Raw genomic sequence first — 19,622 nt, forward strand, 5'->3', positions numbered from 1 at the left:
TCGGTACCAGGAATCGAACTCGGCGCTTACGCTACTGAGCTAAATCCCCAGCCCCTGGGTCTTTAAATTTGGAAGGAATAATATTTTTGAGTTTTTTATAGATTCTATATTTTAGCCCTATGTCTGACAAACAGGTGCTAAATTTTTTTTCAGCTCTGTGGATCTTCTCTTCACTTTAATGATGTTTTTTTTTGTTTGTTTTTGAAAGCTCTTTAACAAGATGAGATCCTATTTGTTGATTCTTTGTATTATTTCCTGTGTGATCATGGTTTGTGCATGAAGTCATTGCCTACAGCTATAGGACTCAGATCCTTGGTGATACATTGCTTAGTTATCATTAGTCACTTTCTGATTTCACATTTCCTTAATTGTTTAACAACTAATGCAATTACATTTCAATTCATGAACAGTTCTAGATAATATAAACATTGTATAATTCTTGTTAACAACCAAAATGATTTCCAGATTATGTGTGGGTTCCCACACAGTCAGGGTATATACTCAGTCTTTTAGATAGCTCCTGCATATGGTCCCAATAGATTATGTCCTTAAAGGGATTGAACAAATATCAACAGACAAAAGTGACTTGAGTTCTAGACTTAAAAAACTTTCGCTTTTCTTGCTAAATTATTCTGCCTGAACAAATCCAGTGTTTGTTTGCAAACTTTGACAAAAATAGTGCAATGCATCTGGATAGCACTTTGAATCAATTTATTGAATTGTTTACATTTCCTTTGACTTAATTTTTCCCCTAAAGGAAAACTGTGATCTATGCATAAGTAGTGAGAAATATCATGGTATAGTAGGAAAAAGAACATTAAAATCAATAAGATTCAGAGATACAAATATCACATTGTCCTTTACTGATGGTATGATTTTGCTTAAGTGAATTAGGCCCTCTAAATTTTAGTTTCTTCTCTTTTAAAAGATACATATTTTTTTTGTATTTTCAAGACAGGGTTTCACTATGCAGTTCATTCTGGTCTTGAACTCGCTTTGTAGCCAAGACCGGCTACCACAACCTACAGAGTGGTAAGATTACAAGTGTGCATCACCACACCCAGCTCAGATACTTGAACAGTAGTATTTCCTTCACAGGATTGTTGAGAGGATGGGATGAGATGTTTAATGTGCCTGGCCTTGTGTCTGGCCCCTAGTGTATCCCTTGTTCCATTCCCTTCTTCCATTAGTGCCACAAGTTTTCTGTCCCACTACAGTTACTGCTTACCTCCTTTAGAGCTGTGGAATGCTGCTTCTCATGTGAATCTCCTCTTAAGGTGGAATACAATAGATGCTAACAAAGTGAAATAAAGCCTGAGCAAGCCCAGATTGGCCAGCTGTTTTCACCAACTTTCTGACTCAGTGGGTTTTTTAGTACTCACTTGTCATTATCAATTTTTCACCCTGGTCAGCCTATCCCTATGGTCTATGTATTGAGCTGTTATCATTGAGTAAAAACTAAAATTTGTTAAGCACCTACTTTTTACCCTAAATTATACTTAGGTACTCTCACATATGATCTTATTTGATGCACTGTATTGCAATTCTCTGGCAGTGCAGGGTTATTGTGTGTATACTGTTTGTCATGTCCTCAATGCTCAACACACTGCTGGAATTAGTACAGCTACTAATGAGTGTTGGAGTAATTCTGTACTGAATGAAATATTGTGCATCTGTCCTTCTGAAACAGATGCTGTTATTATCTGTGCTTCACATTTACTAGAAAAATAACAGGAAGCAGAGAAATGTTAGCAATTTAACCGTAGACACAGTTCATAGGAAACATAACATTATAAACAAAATCTTTTGATCAAGTACTAAATACCGCTTTTAAGGAAAGATGGATAAATGTTTACGAAGGAAAGGAGGAAAAAAGGAGGGGAGAAGGGAAGGAGAAAGAAAAGAAAAAAGAGAAGAGAGAGAAAGAAAAAAAGAACTAAAAAATATTGACATTCTCCCATTAGCTCTGAGTATGCTTACAAATTCTTTAGCAGCCCAGAAAATAATAATGGGTCATGAAACACTTCTCAGTCCTGGCCCCTCGCTCTTTTTTGTTTGTATATTGCCACTTTCAAAATCATTAAGCCTGTGACTGTTCCTGGGGTAATTCTGAGCACATGACAATTGCCTTAGAGTCAGAGGCTGTATCCCAACAGCTTAAATATAACAATGGTAGGTTCTTTTCAAAGGATGCATTTTCTCTCTCAGCTGCCAGCTCTGCCCTCTATACAAAGTAAAAATAATGATCTTTCCATTATGGGAGCAGGAGTATTGTTCCTTTCCATCTTAGCTTATATTAGTGCTTAAATTATACACCCCAAGTCTCCAGGGGTTTTAACTTGGCTGGAGAAACTTTTCCTGAGGCCAAATAGAGGCGGTAGGAGCAAGAGACTTCTATTGCAGCTTCCTGCAGAGCCCCCGGCAAAATTACAGCACCAAAATTGGCTCCAGATATCATTATTTGTCAGCCATTAAACGTCACAGATAGAATCCGTGTACTCAAAACCCAGCACACTTTGTCATTGCAGGTCATTTGCTCTTCAACTGTTCATTAAACAAAAGCACAAAGTGACCCCTGCTTATTTGCTGTATCTTTAAAAGCTGTCTTCATCTAAATTCTTGGTTACAGGATTTATCCTTAAAGGTAATAAGTACCTGGTCATTTTTACAAAAGGACTTGGGCGATCTGGTCACAAAGCAGTTAGATTCTTTGTGGGTCATCAGGTGAGCCAAACAAGCCATATAGCAGTGGGTATGGACCCAGGAGAAATTGAAGTGAAAATGGAATCTGAGTAGTGGAGAGAAGAAGAAAAGATGTTTTGATAACCTGCAGAGTTGTCTTCAACTCTGATAAGTACAGTACTGTGTTGTGATGCACTCAGGAAGGAGTCCCCAGACATTCTATTGATGAGGCTTGCCAGTCTGCTTGAATGAATCTTGACTTTGCTTCTTAGTTAAGGTTCGTTTTGCTTAGCTCCTTGTCTGTGATAGTCCCTGGAGCAATCCTTTAGTTCAAGACTTCACAGAGATGACAAGATTATGTAAGGAATGCTGAACCACCCTCTGGAATGAGAACCATACATGGTATAAAATCCATAATGGAAGCAGAAGTACTTCTAACACTGTACGGAAAGCATCCCAAAGGTTTCTAATACTAATCGCTAATCTCTCTTCACTATAAAATGGCTTTAAGCAGTCATCTGAAGACTGATTTTCTTCAATCACTCATTCTCTGAATATTTCCCTCTGTATATTCCAGGTTTATCCCACCTACTGTTACTTGATGGTACAGTCAACTTCTCCAAGCAACCATTATTTTTAAGCCCTGCTTAAGGTACATTTATAATATAGCTTTTCAATCACAGTGTTAGGATGTTATCTCCACACAATATGCTCTGCATATGACAACCATCCAGAAATCTTAGAGAAAGCTGACCTTAGAGAAAGCCCTCAAAGCCCATTTCCTTGAGCTTTGAGGACTTTGTGTCTGTGTGTATGTGTGTGGTATATAACAAATCTGGGTTTTTAGGCATTTCCAGTCAAAGAAAACTCCAAAAATTTGATGGAGAGTATAATTTTGAGATATGGTTCAAGCTAAAATGAACTTTCCTCTGGACATATGTATGGACATATGGCATAATTTGACAATGAAATCACCCTTCCAACTGCATCAAGATTTTCTTGTTTCAATAACCCACAATCCATTATACCATAAATTTCTAAAACTTATGCCAAAAGTGTACATTAAAAAATGTAATGTGAAGATTGAATAAAATTTATTCTGCTAATTAATCTTGCATAGCAATTTTTCTTTTAATAAGTGTGTCTTTCTATTAACATCTCATTTCAGAGTTCAGTTGTGTTTTCTGTTGGCACTAACCTTAGTTAAGGTGAGGCCATTATTACAAATATACCTCAATGTTTTGCAAAGACTACTACGAATTTCAGATTTTTCTGCATCTTTTACAGTTTTGACAACAACAGATATATAAGTTTGTGTTCTATTGTACAAGACAAGGAAAGAAAAATGTTGGAATCTGTTTCTGAGTGTCTATTTATATAGACCTTATGTAAAGCCTTTATTCTCTCCTAACCTGTAGTTGGGAGGGGGAATTAGAAAATTCCCCTTGAATCCATCCCTGTCTTACAGCTTGTTGCTATAATTTAAGCTCTTTCTTCTGTTGCTACAACACCTTCTATCATTATTGTTACATTTATTTCCACTGCTACTACTGTTAATGGTATTATTGCTACTGTTTTCAATGCAGGAGGTGCTATTTACAATTGTTGCTCTCTACCTCAATCACCACATACACCATTATAGCTACATTTGCACTGAGATTTCATTTACAAGGAGTTTCCTATCTATTTTCTGCTCCAAAACTGAAAATCATATGCAGCTTGAATTCTGAAATTTGGGGGGAAGTAAGCTCTTTCATAGGTGAAAGCCCTGTACTCTCTTATCAGCAACTTTTTTTTTCAATCAAACAATCTTCAAAAATATTTGCTTTGACTGAGTCAACCTCTACTTTCCTGCATCTTTTCTAATCTTGATTGAAAATAAAATTAACTTGATTCTGTTGGAGCTCTGTGTGCCCAACAGCGGGAGAACTGATTCCTATAATCCTTTGTTACTCTTCCTCTGACAAACTATTATTTTTTAGTTCTTATTGTTATTTGACCAAATTCAAGTATTTTAATCTGGAGATTGGAATATTTGAATATTTTCTCTAAAGTACAGATAAGATTGATGCTATTTGTCCTCATGTGCATTACCCACAGTTTCCCTTTAAATCTCCTATTAATCAGAGATACATGACCAACTGAACAATCAGATTTTTATGTTCTTTTGTTACCCTAAGTTAGTCAGTGCCCCAGTTTGCTTAAATGGTTAAACAATGCTTATGAATGTTGAGAGTCGTATTTGTTATACACATAAGTATGCTATGTTATTTAGAAGCTTAAAATTTAAAAAAAAAATCAGCCACAGTACTTCCAGAAATACTCTTAAAATATTAACAACTATAAATTTACTTGGCTTTTTTTATTCTGGCATGGACATATCTTGGCCTCATAAACTGCCAAATATAATTATTAGCTTTATGGATGCCCAGTGACTGAAGTTCATATAGTACCCTTTTTATGGCTCAGAGAAATATGTTTTTCAAAAGTCTGAAATCTTTTGTCCAGTGCAATCCTTGCATAACATTGTCTGATACTGGTTCTCTTATGTGACATACAATCCCAATTTGATGCCAAGAACAATAGAGGTGCCTAAGTAGAATAGTAGTTACAATTCAGGCTTCTTTTATAATTTGGAGATCAGAATCATGAGTGATCTTATCTTCTTACGGTGGCATGACCAATTCTCAAATCCTCGTGACATATAAACACGGGCCTCTAAGTATGAAGAGTCTTTCCAACAGATTTAGGCATTCCTGATACCTTCATCTCCACAATGGCACTTAACTCCTCACTGTTGTATGGGCTTCCAAATATTTCACTTTATAATTACTACACAGCAAACTGGGGAAAGGAAATGTAAACAATTCTAAGACAAAAGGGAATGGCAGTGATAACTAGTGGTATTTTCATCAATCAGGAGATGGAAGAGATGTAGTAATTATGCCAGATGCAGAACTGAATATTAATTGGGCAGTGAAATAATTGTCCAAACAAGTCAGCGTATGACCTTGCCTCACACGGGTGAAAACCCAGTGTAATTTGTACAGATTTCACTTGATAATCCTGCACTCCAAAAAAATCACTTACATTACAGAATCATGAGAGATAAATGAGAATCACCAACTACAGTAAATGTGACATAGAAGATGCTGGAAAAATTACTGACCCCTTGCATAACACTGCATTCTAGTCTAGCTGAAGACTGTTGTCACAAAGTCTTCACACAGCTCTCTGATCAAGTCCAGAAATATCCTTGGCACCTAAGTTGGGTACCACACTTGGGTAAAAGGCAAAGCAAACAATTCTAAAACAAGAGTGAATGGCAGTGATAACCTGCGGTGCCTTTACTATTAAAAGACAGTAGATATAGAATAACCCCAAATTCAGATTTGGACAGCAATGGGGCAGAAAAATAATCACCCACGTTTTCCCAAACGTGGGGGAGACTCCACGAGGAGATATTGGCTAGATGTCCCTAAGACTACACAAAATACTAACAACAGATTTGGTTTTGGAGAGACAAAATTGAGACTCCAACTTCAGTGATTCTTGTCCAGGGTCTTTCTGGTTGGGTCAACTAGAGAGTTTAGTCATGATTTTTCTTGATAAGCCCTACAGCCTTCTCTTTCCAGGGGGTACTACCATCCACAATTCCCTTAGGTACTTGCCTTATCTCACTTAAGGATCACAAATTATCACAAAATTGTCTCTAATGCATTTTTTTTTCTCTTTTAAAGTGCCAGAGAGGGACATTGAAATTCAAGGGCCCCTAACATCTTTAGATTTGAAGTAAGAATTAACAGCATATAAACTAAAGGAGACAAAGACAAGCAATGAATGATTAGGTAGTAAGGGAATCAAGTATAGATTTTGAAGACAGAAACTCTGTGTGTGTGTGTGTGTGTGTGTGTGTGTGTGTGAGAGAGAGAGAGAGAGAGAGAGAGAGAGAGAGAGAGAGAGAGAGAGATACTTGATCAGAATTAAATTTTAGCATTACAGTGATCATATTTAAAATATAATTTTGGTTTTTGTATTAGGAATCAAACTCAGAACCTTACACTTGTCAGGCAGGCACTGAGCCACTGAGCTATATGCCTGACACTTGAAATATAATTCTTAAATTTCCCCTCCCAAAAGCATCAGCTCCATGAGACAAACATCACACGATCTTACTTCTATGTTCAGTCTAAAAAGAAAAGTCACATGCCTAGAAGCAAAGAGTACAATAATGGTTACTTGGGGAATAAGGAAATAGTTGGTAAAAAGTACAAATTTTCAGACCAGAACAAGTTCTGGCGATCTGTTGTACAGCATAGCGATTATCATTAATAATAGATAGTTTATTTAAAATTTGGAAAATAATAGATTTCAAATGGTCTCACAAAAATAAGTATGCAAACAGATGGATATGTTAACTATACTGGTGATTTTACCTTCACATTGTGAACCATTCTTGAGTTTTCCACCCCCAATTCAAACTACCAGTCATGTATGCTGTGTTTCCCAAAGATGTCCTATTTTGTTAATGCCTCCTACCACTTTATTCCAAGCTGTCATATCCTGTGGCACAATAGCATGCAGCATGCAGGCTAGAAGGGTAAGAGCCCTCGACTAATGTCTGATTCATTCTTATTTCCCTGCTATCCACTGTGTGTATTGAAACCAACTTCAAGAGATCTCCCTTTGCTTCACTCCACAAAATAGCACACTGTCATGTTCTAGATTCATACTCTTGCTTTATTTGTTTTCTTAGCCCTTATTGGCACTAGGAACTGTGTTATTCATCTGCTTATGTCTTTACAAGCCATGCTGTCTACCAGATTAAACGCCTGGAAACTACATTTTATCTTTTTTGTTCAAGGTTGCATCGCTAGAATTGATAAGAGTACTGACACACAGTGGCAACTCAATAAATATTTAACAACAACAACAACAAAAATAGTGAATGGTTATGAAAATTTGTGTGTGGGTCCTATACAAATATTATGCCATGTCCATATATGTTCTATGATATGTTTGCTATTTAAATATGTGCATTGGGCCAGGGATTTAGCTCAGTGGCAAAGTGTCTTCCTGGCAAGTGTGAGGTCCTGAGTTTGATTTCAGATACCAAAAATAAATAAATAAATAAATAAAGGCATTGGAAATAATATTACTAATTATAATTAAAAATAGATATGCTAAGAGTAGCCTTCTGCTAGTTGGAATGAAAGATTTACTTTTTAGATATTGCCCAAATATATTTAACAAGGTCATTGAGTCTTGTCTTCAAGACAAGAAACACTTCAGAGTTAAATATTTTTGGACAAATTACAAGTCTAAATTAAAAATCTGAATCTTCACACTTTCAAAATAAAAATGTTGATAATTTACTAGCTTCCCTATGTTAGGTTGGAGACCACCATTTGAAGACCACTGACTTAGAGGGTTCATTTCATGAGAAAAATAGTCTCAAGAGCATGTTCTGGCTCTACAACTGGGATTCTGTATTAAGTACTAAGATTCATGAGTAGTATTTACTAACAGGATGATCAGGAATGCTTTTAGAATGAAGATTTATGGATCCCATCTCATATTTACTATGTTAATCATCTTTTCATCAGTGTACAAAATATCTATGATAATCAGTGTTTCATTTAAACAAAAGTTTTCTTCAGCTCATGCTTTCACAAGTACAGTTCCATGATTAGCTGACTGGTTTGGAAGCCTGTGGAAAGGGTGCTCGCAACAGCTGGGATCCTGTGCTGGAGCAAAGCTACTCACTTCCCAGGTTGGTAGTGAAGAGCAGAAAAAGAAATGCTGCAGTTCGAGTCTCCTCTTCCAGAACAATCTCCAAAGACTGCTAGGCCTTCCAGAAGGACTCACCTTTTTGGATGCTGCACCACTTTCCAGTGGTGCCACACTGAGAACCATATCTTGAATGCATGGACCTCTGGAGGCCGTTCCAAATTCAAAATCGGCAGAATTTTTTGAGCCAGGTCCCTCCTTATTTAAGAGTTTCCCAAGTGATTCTCACTGCCTTTGCTTACTGCTCATTTCCAAGTCATAGATAGTCTTCAAAATCTCCTCGAAGTTCCTGAATTGGAGGTGGGAGAAGGAAGAGAGGAGCCAGTCATTTCTCTGCATGTGAGGGTCACAGGGGATATAATTAGATGAGGAGTAAATTCACTGGAGGTTTCAGGTTCTGCTCATTAACAGCAAGACAATAATCTCGACTGTGTGTGTGAGCTTTCGGGGCTGGGACTCCGATTTCATTTTCTTTGTTCCTCCAGCTCATTGCAAAGTGCCAGACACATCATACAACTAACCATACTATGTCCAGTAGAAATTAAACTAACATTGGACCTCATCATCTCTTACAAATGTAGCTTTGATTGTTATCTGCATGGAAAAATAAGAGTCAGTAAGACAATTCTCGCCCACTATAAAAAACACTAATTACATGGAATTTCAGGATGTTGGTATAGATGTCAAAGAATGACAACCTAATTTGACATTTATTGTATCCTAGTAGCCAATTCCAAATTCACAACTGATTTATTTATTTAGGAACTTTACATTGAGTGCCTACTATGTACCACAAAATGTGCTCAGCGTTTGAAATAAACTGTTGGGCAAAGCAAACAAGTGCATGTGGATCTTGCATTATTTGGGGGAATGGAAATTAAACAAAACATAGAAATAATTGGTAAGGGGTGTTATAGTACATCAGAATCCACTGAGTGTCAGAGTAAAAAGAAATTGAGCAAGTTGAAAGAGGACACACTTTATAACAAGGTAGATTATCAAATTAATAAATGGAGTATCTTATTTTCTATTATGATGTAAACATTATAATTATTATTCCTATTCTTCAGAGTCACTGACAGCATTTTGTACATGCCTACAAGTTACGCCAAGATCACACTCCCAGACAAAAATAAAGAGCTACATTCAGACCCAAGTAACATGAAACATTCCAGAACTCATGCTTCTGAAAATTCCTATTTATATGTTCTCATCCATTGGCAAATGGTGTACACACCATTAGAATTTAGGAAAATATTTTAACTGCAGAACTGGGTCCAATATGGAGGTCTTCAAGGAGTTCCAGGCAGAAGAAGTAAGCAACTCCAACTTTCACAATCCCCATCTTAACTACCCAGTGGGGAGCAGGAGCCCTAGGTCACCCGCAGAGTCTATTATCCAAACAAGACTCATGATTCTAATAAAGAATCAATAACAAAATGGCCATTGCATGTTTTCTTGATTACTGAAATGGGGAGCTGTCCCCTGGGGGATCATGCCAGGGTAGAAAGGAAAGTGAGCACAAGGATGGTTACACATTTATTTCTAGTTTCAATTAATAATTTCTGCTGAGCTATCAAAGCTAGGAGGATGTTTTAAAATCTTGCAGTATAATTACTTTCTAATTGCTGGAAATGAATAGACATCTGAGCGTAATATTCCTGTATTTTCTTAATTGTAAAATTATTGAACATCATTTTACACACTCTAACACCTTTGCTATTACCTGGGAGAAATAAAATGAAGTTAGGTACACAGGTAATTCATGTGAAAGGAGGCCTCAGAGATTGCCTTGCCCAAATTCTTCATTTTAGAGATGATGAAATTTAGAGACTCTGAGAAGGAGAAGGCCAGACCTGAGATTTGCTCCATCTGTGTTGAAGATGAGCCATTATGGTTAGAAAATCATAGGTTATTAGCATTGGGAATTGTCTGTTTCTTTGCTCTCATTGTTAGATGAGGAAAATGAATCCTGTTATGAGTTAATGGACTTCCTTGCTGGAATCATACTCTCTCCACACATTCCCTCATACAACCCAGTGATTTTTTCACTGTAAGTGTATGTACTATTGACTTAAAACTCCTCAGAGATTCTCTACCCTTACCATGGTCCGGTTAGCTTTCCCCAGAGGTCCAGGTGCTAAAGGCTTGGTCTGCTTCCCATAGTGCTATTGACACATAACTGAATCTTTAAGCTGTAGGGTCTAAGGTAAGGAAGTTAGGTCATTGGGTTGTGCCCTCGAAGGAGATAAGGAGACCCTGGGACCTCTTCTCTCCCTTCTTCCCTGTCCTCTATCCCCCTTCCCTTCGCTGCTCTCCTCCTCTCTCCTTTCCCCTCTTTCTTCTCCCTTCTGTCCTCTCTCCCCTCTCCCCTCTGCTTTGCCTCTCTCTCTGTCTCTGTCTCTGCCTGTGTCTCTGTCTCTGTCTGTCTGTCTGTCTGTCTGTCTCTCCCTCTGTCTTTCTGTCTCTCTCTCTCTCTCTGTGTCTCTCTCTCTGTCTTTCTGTCTCTCTCTCTCTGTCTCTGTCTCTCTGTCTCTCTCTGTCTCTCTCTCTGTCTCTCTCTCTGTCTCTCTCTCTGTCTCTCTCTCTGTCTCTCTCTCTCTCTCTCTCTCTCTCTCTCTCTCTCTCCCCTAGTTTCTTGTTGATGGTAAGCAGTTTGCTGTACCATGCACTTTTTGCCAAGATATGGTGCTTTGGCCCATTCACAGAGCAGTAGAACCAGTAGGTAATGGATTGGAACCTTTGAAATCATGAGTCAAAATAAACATTATGTTTCTATAAGTTGATTTGCTTCAGGTACTCCTTACTTACAATAACAGAAAGCTAACACAGCCATCTTCAGAGTAAAGTTGGATTTTGTTCTCCAGTGTTTGCCCTTGATCTACCTTAGGCACATCTGTTCATGTTTTACTATTTTATGTTGTCTACCACCATACTCTATCTTTGCTCCATGTTCATAATTATCTTGCTGTTGGTCCTCTTTCCCTACAGGTTTTATTTTATGTTATCCAGGACTTCTTTTCTGCCTCCTCCTTTTTAGGGGGTAGATTCCTTTTTGGTGCATATCTCTGTCTTCTCTGTGTTATATACCATTTAAGATTTTGTATGTAGCTGTCTACTACTGAGAGACAGTTTAGAGCAGGAATTCTGATTTTATACAGCTTAGTTATGTTCCTCTTTCTGCTTTGACTCATGGATAATCTACCATAAATACTTATTGAAAGAATAAGTGATAGACTGAATAACTGAATGACTTGTGGATTGATAAAATTTATGGGCTTCCAATAACATTATTGAAATATGTTTCAAAAGAAAATGAAACAAAAAGTGAAAACAGAAGTTTGGCCTCTTACTGAAAACATTCAAATAAAAAATATCTATATGGAATTTCATGTTACATCTGTGGAATGACATCTGTTTGATTTGGATCCATTTTTCAAAAGCATTCTTTTGCACTTATCTCTCGTAGTTTCTCTATATGTAAGTCTTGGCTCCCCATTTTTATATATAAATGCAAAAAACTTTATTAAAATTATGCATGGTGTATTGTGCATGAGTTCGTCAGTTATTTTATTCACATGGTAATTGAGCTGATTTGATTTTATGTTCTGCTGATTGATGAAAAATGAGTAAAATTAAAGGATCTTGTGGTTCAGGAAGACAGACAAGCAACACAAAGTGGTCATTTATATCCCAACGTAATATATATGAAGTCCAAATGGATATCGCAAAGAATGTGGAGAGTTCAGAAGAGGTAAAAAGTTATTTCTATTCGGATATACTGAGAAAATAGTATGAAAATGCCTTTTAAGTAGAAACATACAGAATTTTGACAGGAATGGACTTCATAGTAAAAGCCTTCAAATATATCCTGATCTTTTCTTGAAACAAGATAATACATGATCTCTCCTTGGAGGAAGTCTTATTGTTTTAATTTTGAAATATTTGTACATAATGCTCTCAGGAGTAATATGGTAAGTATTATTTAACCTGGGCTTTTAGTTTCCCAACAGTTTATTTTAGAATGCAGAAGGTCACCAGGTGCTAACAAGGTAAATATACTTAGGATGGCAAAAACCAAAAGGAAACTATACTAATGATATCACCAAATACAATCTTTTCACTCAATAAATATTTACTAGGAAACTGCTACGAGGTAGGTTTATACTACATTTGTTGATGGTCAAAAGATGACAATGCATCATTTTTATTCCTAAAATCTAGTGGTGAATCTCTCTTAAAAATAAGCATTAAGAATCCTGGCTATAGGAGACACCTGAGAGAAAGTGCTAGTTGAGAGTATTCTTGAAAAAGGAGCAGGAGTTTGCCATGTATTCCAGAAAAGAAATACAGTACAGATTAATAAGCGCAGAAAAGGGGAATGTTGTAGGCTATTGGACCATGTATTGTTTAAAGATGTAAATCATTCTTGTGTTTGCTTCCTGGCAATAGAACTTTATATTTTCTTTTTAGTGCATGCATTGTTGTTGAAAATAGTTGTCTTTTATCTTACAAAAGCATCTTTCCATTTTCTTTCTCTGGCTTTTATGCTATTCTCATGTATCTAACATCTACATATTTATAAACCAAATAAAAATTTTCAGCTTTTGTTTAAAACATGTTTTTAAAGAAATTTTAAAAACAAAGAAAAATGTCTCATCTACTGATATAGTCATCATTTTCTGCATTCTTTTATCGCTTATGTAGATTACAGTTTGCAAATGTATCATCTTCCATTTGAAAGAATCTCTTTAATATTTGGCATAGCAGAGATCTACCATTCAGGGATTATTTAAGCTTTTGTTTCTTTTTTTTTTTTTTTTTTTTTTTTTTTTTTTTTTTTTAAAAAGCCATATTTGACTGTATTCTCCCCCCCCCTCCCCAAAAGTAATAAGCACTAAGGAGTAATGAAATCCAAAGTGTGTGAATTTTGTTGTAAAAAAGAGAGGGGAAGAAAAAAAAAAGAGCTCTAACGGATATAACAGCAAGTGTGTTTAGGGGTGTTAAATAGCTGACTGTATCAATGTTTGTGGATCATTGAACACAGCTGTTTGCAGTCTACCTGTTTGAATGTCCACCTTGTATTCTTTGATGCTGTGATTTGAGGAACTATTTTCAAGATGATAATAAGCTTTTGTTTCTCTATAGATTGCATTTTGCCTTCATGCCTGTAAGGTGTATGCACCAGCTAGACCCTTCATTGACATAGCTTCCTCCATCCAATTTGCACGTAATTAAATGTTGGTGTGTCAGTGTCTTTTAGCTCAATCTCTTTCTGATACCATTCTTATCTTTGTTCCTCTACTTTCTATATTTTCTATTATGTTCTTCTATTTTCTTCATTTATTGTTAAATATTTTTATGATATGTCTTGATATGATGTTCTTTATGATTGCTATACTTGTGGTTTGTTGAGTTTCTTAAATTTGTAGCCTAATATTACTCATCAAATTTGAAAAATCTGCTGTTTTTATATTCCAGTATGTCTTCGCTGTTCGGGTCCTCCAATTTAATAAACATCATACCACTTAAATGTTTCCCAAGCTCTGTTGATATTTTAATATCTGTGTCTTTTTGCATTCTATTTGAATAATATCCATTGGTGTATTAAATTTTATGAATTTTTTCAAATATCTTAGCTGATGTTTATCTCATTTGGTATATTTTTAACCCAAAGTGCTATATATTTGCCACTAGACACATATTTTAGTATTTTCTTTAATATGTTAATATATTCTTCAACCTTGTTTTTTTTTTTTTTTTTTTTTTTCTTTTTTATTGGTACTGGGGATCGAACTCACAACTGCCTGCTTTCAAGGCAGGCATTTATGCCACTTAGCTAAATCCCCAGCCCCTTCAACCTTGTTGAACATACGAATAATATTTTTTGCCTACTTTATTGAAGTTTTGGATTATTTCTGTTATCTATGTAAAGCCCAGACCTGGTTCTATTAACTAGTTTTGTTCTTCAATATAATAACATTTAAAAATTTTTTCAGCATGTCTAATAGTTTCCTGGTAGAATGATACTGAAGTTCATCTTATTGTATTAAGTATCTCTGTGACCTACAAATATACTGAAGCTTTGTTCTGAGATACACATAATTGAAAATAGTTCTATCTTTTTGAAGTTTGTTTCTCAGGTTTGATTGGCAGGGTCAGAGTATCTTTCTTTAGCATAGGGCTACTATTATACTACTGAGACAATGATCTTTCTTTGTTGTGTAAAGAAGTGACATCAGAAGCAGCAAAATTTAGAAGACACTGACAAAACAATTTAATTTCTGTAGGTTTCGTGCAGTGAAGAGGGTACTGTCAACAGAGGAGGTTGTACTTGGTGAATATATCTTTCAAAGTGAAGCAAAATAGACTTTCCAGGCAGACAATTCTGAAATAATCAATCAGCAGTAGGTTGACAAAATGAGATGGTCCATATATTCTGAAGTTTTGATTTATTAATTTAGCTATCTACTTTTGCTCTGACTGGTAGAACCACATACAATGTTAGTCCTGTATGAGCTGCAGAGATTATTCCAAGTATTCCTTTCAGATAGCCCTTTTCCAAGCCTTTGGCAGTTCTCACGTGTGTGGACTGATCAGTGCTCACATGGAAATTTCATGAGAACTCTCTTCAAAACACAGCTCTCTTTTTGAGCAGCTTTATTATCTACCCATGTCAATCTCTTCTCTAGAACTCTGGGCTTTAAGTGCTACTAGTATTGGTCTCCACTAAATGCTCAGCTTCGTCCTATGCATTTAGGGAGGCTAGGGTTCTCTTGGGATCTCTCTTCTTTTCACTGTATCCTAGAAATCCTCCACGTAGTAACTCTAGGTAATTGCAGAACTTAACCTTATTTGTTTGACTTATCCCATGGATTATTTTTATCGGCTGTCTTTTGTCCAATATCTGAAAACCATTTTTTCATATATATCTTGTCTTAATTGCTAAAGGTAAACAGGAAGCACAAGTCATCCTTTGTGTGTTATCAGAATTCAGGTAGTTCAGTATTTCTTACCATTAATAAATAAATCTAAAGGGATGAACAGGAGTCATAAAGCAATATGGCTAATCCTGATGGTAGATAAAGTACTTTGATGAGTGGTGAGAAAATCTCTAATTAAGAAACATAGCAGGGTGATATAGTTGGCCTTAGACTGAGTGTAAGGGAAACAGAATAAACTCAGAAATGAGATTCTGAAAACAGTGCACATAAGACATTATGAAAATACACGTCTGGACAGTAATAGTGACCACAGAATTGGATGGAGAAATTTAAGCAGAATTCAGATCTCAAAGCTGACAGCACTCAATGTCATAATGCATGAACCTATGTGATGGTAGCTGTGGGGGAAAAGGAAAATTATGAGAAACAATCTAATTTTATATTCTAGATCAGCGATGTCATAACTTTTAGAGATGAATGCCCAAACTGCAACTGAAATCCCACTTATTTACCACTAAGTGCCAACTAAATCTAAATTCTGAAGTTTTAGTTAGAAAAATAATATATTAGCATCTTTTGTCTTAAAAGATAAACAGCTAACATGTATGCCATAGGGTAGCTACCACTGTTCTAGATCAACTGAAATACGGAGCAAGGAGGCCAAGAGAAAAAGGACTGCAACAAAGGGAACAAATACTATGGGGAAGATAATCAACTCACTTGGGACCAGGTCAACTAAAGGGCCATTGGAAAGTAGAGTGCAGATGGATGATCCATTAGGCTGCCAATATATTGAGATAAGGAGAGAGGCCTTAATTAGAATTAAAGTCTCAGAATTGTTAGTCATAGTAGTGATAGGCTACTTAATCATACTCCTTCTTCGGGTAGCTCCTATGCACTATTTCTCTGCTCATTGTTGCCAGCAGGCACATTGGCTCTCTACTAAAAAGCTGTTTCTCTACCCTTAAGCCTCAAGCCACTGTTTGAGAGTGCAGTTTCTTAAAACATGTGCTTGACAGGGAATAAGACATCTCTAAATCACGCATGAGGCATGTGTAGTGTTAACTAGACCCAGAGATCTCTTTTATCTCTTGGGTAGCAGAGGTAAATTCAGACAACGCAGATTCAAATCTTAGCTTTCACACTTGCAAATTGTGGAACTTTTGATCAAATTACCTACTCATCAAAGTCAAGTAATTGATTTACATGAGAGGATAATGATGATATTATGATTAATTGATATATCAATGTTGATTGTTTATACAGTGACGTACACACTACTAGATGCTCAAGGGAGAAGGGTGATATAGACTCAGCTGGCTTCACTGAATTTATCACCTCTCAGAGAGTACAATGCAAACATTAATGACAATAGAGCTACATAAATATGTTGAACGTAATTATTTACTATAATTTGTATTCATTCCAAAGAATTAAAAAATTTAATCAAATAATCTATGGGCATCTCTAAATGCACTGCCTGGCATACCATAATTGTTTAATAAATGACCCCAGCATTTCATTTGGAAGCAGTAAATGGATGAAAACATTACCGTTGAAGAAATAAGATTACCTTGGTCCTTCCATATTTTTGTGGTAGGGAAAGTGAAATGACAGGGCAAGGATGGTGGCCAAAAAACGTAACTGGAGCACCGATCTTATATGAAAATGTGTTTAAATTTAAGAACATCATAGAGTAAAAGACTTATTGCTATTAATGCCCCTCAAATAATGCCCTCACTTTGAACACACTTATCTCACAGTCTGGTCACTTTCTAAAAGAGTTCTGAAAATCCTCGTTTGTGAGCACATCTGGTGATTTCTTACTGTTTTTTTAATTCTATATTTATATCTTTTTTTCTGTTTTGCTTTTTTTAAAATTAAAGAAAAAGCAATACAGTGAATGCTGTTGAGTCTCCCAGTGTAAAGACAGGCTTGCAAAAACATTACAATGAGGCTTTACCCGCCTTGCTCACTAGATCTGTCTCTGTATGACTCCTGGTTCTTCCCTAAAGTCAAAATGACCATGAAGTGTAAATATTTTGAATTGATTTGGAACATTGAGGCAGTCAAACCAGTGCAAAAAAAATAAAAGAAAAAAAAAAGGACTTCTAAAACTCCATTAGAAAGCGGAAAGATTGATGGGGTAAGTGTATTCAAAGTGGGGAGAATATTTTGAAAGGAATTAATGGCAATGACTTTTATCATAATGCTTTCTCTTAAGTTTAAAATTCACTGTACTTTTTTCACACATCATACATTAAGAAATGATTTAGCTGGTTTGTTACTAGAGTTTACTTTGTACCATGGAGCCCTTTGAATGACACAGAATGTTTCACCGTGAAGAAATTTTGTACACCACATGCATAATATTACCCAAAAGTGTTTTTATATGGAATATATATATATATATATATATATAGGCTAAGATTCAAAACTCTGGCCACTTTCCTTTAGCTCTATAACTTTTACTAACTAGCCTTTGATCAATCTATAACCAGAAATGTCATCGGTGAATAATGCCATGAGAGTCGTATTAAGCATATCCTGCGCAAGTGTATCCGGAGCAAAGATAAAGTGTCGACAGGATGATGGAGTTTAGCCTGCAAAATTGATTATTTTACTTCCCAACTCTCCAGCCTTTAATTGAAATGGAGAGATTTGACAGAGCACCCCTGGCCTTGGCCACGGTGTCTGGCACAGCCTGCAAACTGACACCCTGACTCCTGAAGGCACAGTGCCAGAGGTTCTCTAGGTCAATTCTGCCTCTCCATTTGGTCCCACTGAAAAACATGGGATCAATGGGAAATCGGCCAGGTCGACACTCTGACGCCTTCCATCCGCAGAGTAGGGACATGGAGCTTATGTTACCCCAACATCAGGGAATAAAATTAGAATTTAACACACACTGAGTTGTTCGGCCACCCATGAAAAACACCCCTACCGAGATAGAAAATGTATCCTGGACGAAAACAAAAATCTGGGAATTGTTTTTCAAAGATAATTAACTGATCCTGTTCTGGCTAAATTAAGAAAGTGAAAGGTAGAAGAGCCGGTCTGCAATTCTGTATTTAATTTGGGTGCTGCGTTTTCCATGATGGACCATCTGAAAGAACCAGGTGACAGATGCGGAGGAGCTCAAGGAACTGTCTGGAATTGAATGAGAAGGGCAGAAGCTAAAAGGCCATTGTTTCCATGGTAAGGTACAGGGCATTTCAGGGAACAAAATAGCCAACTAAACAAGTTTCACCTGCTTGAAAAACCAATTTAATGATCCACGATGCAGTTTTATAGCAGTTCGCTTTCCCTATGTGGCTTTGGTGCCCTATTTAGGAATGTGGGCTTCGGGTGACTTCACCCTTGAAACAGGTGTTACTGGCAACTGATACCTAATGACTGTACTTCTGTTTTTGCTACAATCTTGTTAGAAATTTATTGGGGAAAAATAAGGCTAGAAGCGAGTTTCTGTGTGTACACATATAGGATAGTTACACTTTGATAAACATCCTACAGTCTCTACTACCATCCATTGTATATTCAATTCCACACATCACTGGAAAGAAAAATCAAAGAATCCCAATGTTTTACAACTGATTGTCTTTGCTCCCTCCTCAATGACACTATTATCCATTTTTACCAGGCCTTGACGATTGCTCATTAATGAATACAAACAGTTGTCTTCCTCAACAGCGTATATATATTTTTTTTATCAGTTTTACTATAATGCTAAAAATATAGCAATTGTAAATGTAACACACACCTTCAAATATGAGGTGTGATAAAAAATACTGTGAATGTTTAAATTTAAACCACTAATTAAGTAGAAGACACATTGCCCTTCATCCCTCCACACTGCTCCCCCTCCTTTCATGCACTGATCCCATCATGCTTGCCACTTGCTAAATCAGTGCTGATGGTCAACTTTCCTGCGTGGCTTATCTTGCACTATTTTGGCTCCCTTGATGTCCTGAATGATTTAAAAAATGCTCACCTTAAGAAAAAATATTCACCTTTCATGACCGTTTTGACCTTTGGTAAAAGCCAGAAAACACATGGAATAAATCCAGTAAACAAAGTGGATGAAGATACATTGCAATTTGGTTTTTGTTTGACAGAAATTGCTGTGAATGTTTGGAATCAGTTCAGGACATCAAGGCAACCATGATGGGACAACTAAAAACACTCATGAAAGAGTCTTTCAGAACT

Source organism: Cavia porcellus, unplaced genomic scaffold, assembly GCF_034190915.1.
Source record: "Cavia porcellus strain 051 isolate PalLab524CR breed Dunkin Hartley unplaced genomic scaffold, mCavPor4.1 scaffold_4, whole genome shotgun sequence".
NCBI lineage: Eukaryota > Metazoa > Chordata > Mammalia > Rodentia > Caviidae > Cavia > Cavia porcellus.